This window comes from Equus caballus, chromosome 1 (assembly GCF_041296265.1).
Source record: "Equus caballus isolate H_3958 breed thoroughbred chromosome 1, TB-T2T, whole genome shotgun sequence".
NCBI lineage: Eukaryota > Metazoa > Chordata > Mammalia > Perissodactyla > Equidae > Equus > Equus caballus.
This window is the reverse complement of record NC_091684.1, coordinates 157579526-157582164: the sequence shown is the minus strand read 5'-3', so window position 1 is coordinate 157582164 and position 2639 is coordinate 157579526. Positions and strand designations below refer to the sequence as shown.

The window sequence follows — 2639 nt, the reverse complement described above, 5'->3', positions numbered from 1 at the left end:
TGTGGCATGTGGGATGCCACCTCAGCATGGCCTGTCGAGTGGTACCATGTCCGTGCCCAGGATCCTAACTGGCAAAACCCTGGGCTGCCTAAGCAGAGCGCATGAACTTACCCACTCGGCCACTGGGCCGGCCCCCAGAATAAATTTTTAAAAGGATTAATATGCTGAGGTTTTGAGAACTTTGTCTAGGTCACATGCCCAAAAGTCATAGAGTCTAGACTCAAACCAAGTCTCTCTATGGCGAGTGCTTGAACTCTATCCCCTCTTTCCTAGAACAGAATCTGGGATAAAACTCTCAAAACTTCACTTGCTGCCTCTATGAGAAAGGGAATCTTGGGCAAGATGAACCTCTGTGTAGACTGATTCATTTCTTATTTGCTATAAGAAACTCAAATGTGCAAAGAGCTTTTTGGTCTCTCCATTTTCACTTTGTAAAAAATAAGTGTTTCCTTGAGATCCTCACAATGGATCTTGGATGAATCTGGCTCTCATACACCCTTTCTCGGTGTTTAATGACTGTGCTTCTCTTCATGTCAGTGCCCCTTGGGTTTGTCCTTCCCCTCACTACCACCAGGACATGAAATGAGGAGGGACACAAAGTTTAAATTTTGATTAAATGCATAACTATCAAAAATTCTGAGTACACATTTTTCTCTATATATCTATACACTTTATATTACTATCAAGCTTATTTTAAATATTACTAAAGCTTAATTTTTCTCTCTTCTTTTTTTTCAGTTAAAAATTCAGATTGAGCTGTCTCATAAGTGGCTCCCAGTAGTCTCACTCCCCAACCCCGGGGGAGCATAGGAGTTGTGGAGGTGGAGACAGGACTGGAATCAGAATCAGAGTTCAATATACGGGAGAAGTTGGGCTCTACATTCTTATGTAAGAATCACATCAGAGAGTGACTGACCCACAGCTGTGAGACACTGAGGACTTTGACACTCACTGTAAACTCTGGCACGGGTCACTTGTTTCTCTGAAGGCTGGATCCAAAAAGCACAATGAATACAAGAATGGGCTATGGTAGCATGGTGAATTCCAGACAAGCCCGAGAATTCCATACAGCTGGAGAAAGAGGCCCAACTCCTCAGACAGTCTTGGAAGCAGAACTGATAGAACTTGGGGAAAGTGATGAAGTAGTTGACCTCACCTGTGAATCTCTAGAACCTGCAGTGATTGACCTAACTCACCAGGACTGTGTTGTGATTACTGAAGAAAGGAGGCGGCCAAGGGGAAACACAAGGTCACTCCAAGGCCAAACTGGCAGCTGTGTGGTGAGCAGTGATAAGGAATTGATGAGGGACAGAGATGTATATGTGACCCACAGTGCCTACCATAATGCCCTGGAAGAAGAAACTTTAAGTTGCACACTACCTGGTTATATCCAGTGTCGAATTTGTATGGATGGGTACTCGGAGATTGAATTGAGTAGACGGCACATCTACTCTACAGACTGTGGCCACATCTTCTGTAGTCAGTGCCTCTGTACTTCCCTTAAATATACTAAAACTTGCCCAGTTTGTTTGAAAAAAATTGGCTGCCGTCAGTACCATCGTATTTATTTATGATGTGTACTGTGTTGCTCAGGACGGACAGAACCCCCAGCTGGACTTTCCCATGTCCTTGTGGAGAAACTATGGATTGCTGGCATCCAATGCGCTGAGCTCAGAAAGCCTGATTTAAAAAATTGCTCTCTGGAGTATATTAAAAATGCTTTCATTTCTCACACACGATGAGACTGCTTTTTTGATGCCTTTGCTTTCATGCTGCAGGGCTGGACTTTGGTTGTCAGTGTGCCAGAGACTGGTGGTTATCCTCAAAGCAATTTTTCCTTTCTTTTTCATAGTAATCAATTTTTAATTGGCCACATGTGGGCATTTTGGATCATGTAAACAAATAAGGGCAACATCCTAGATGGGGTACATGGAAGGAAGCTGGGAGACTGACAAGTTTGCAAACCAGAGCCACCATGCAAGTTTGGACTGTTACTTGAGAGATAAATAAACTGCATTCTTGTTTAAGCAACTATTATTCTGGATCTTGTTGAGAGCAATGGAATCTTTATTTTAGTTAATGGACCAGGAAGGGTGTTGTCTCTGGGTTTCTCTGGATTTCCTTATTCCACTGGAGTAGAAGGAAGTCAGTCCTTTCTGACCACCTCTACCAACCAGCAGGGTGGAGGTGGGTATATGGGCAGGTGCCATGTCCTGCTGGGACTCCTAGTGGACTTTGAGGCCAGTCCGAGGAGTTGCCTAGGCACACTGGAATCTAGAGTTGTGGTTCTGTACTTTCTGACCTGTCAGGCCAGAGGGGGCTGCCTTCACCCTGGCTTTACAGGTGTGCCTGCCTTCCACCACACTGGTAGTTAATCCACAAGTTGGCATGCTTCTCTGTGAACAGACATATCACTGCATTGCCATCCCAGCTGCTCAAGCAGCCTGGCTGAGTCACCGGCCTTGAGAAGACCTCCTCACCACCCTCCCACACACACACACTAGCTCTTTTTTCTTTTGTAGAGAATCACATAGCATTCACAGTTCAGCCTGCATGTTAGAATCGGAGAGGACGTGATTTCTATGGTGCTTTCTCCCTTTCCCTCTGAATGAAATGAGTAAAACTTGTCCCTTACTTAC

At 44.6% G+C, this 2639-nt stretch overlaps 1 pseudogene; it reads left to right on the top strand.

Moving 5' to 3' along the window:
* The first annotated feature begins 854 nt into the window (after positions 1–854).
* LOC111768017 (E3 ubiquitin-protein ligase RNF4 pseudogene) lies at positions 855–2031 on the top strand (annotated as a pseudogene).
* The last annotated feature ends 608 nt before the right edge of the window (positions 2032–2639 follow it).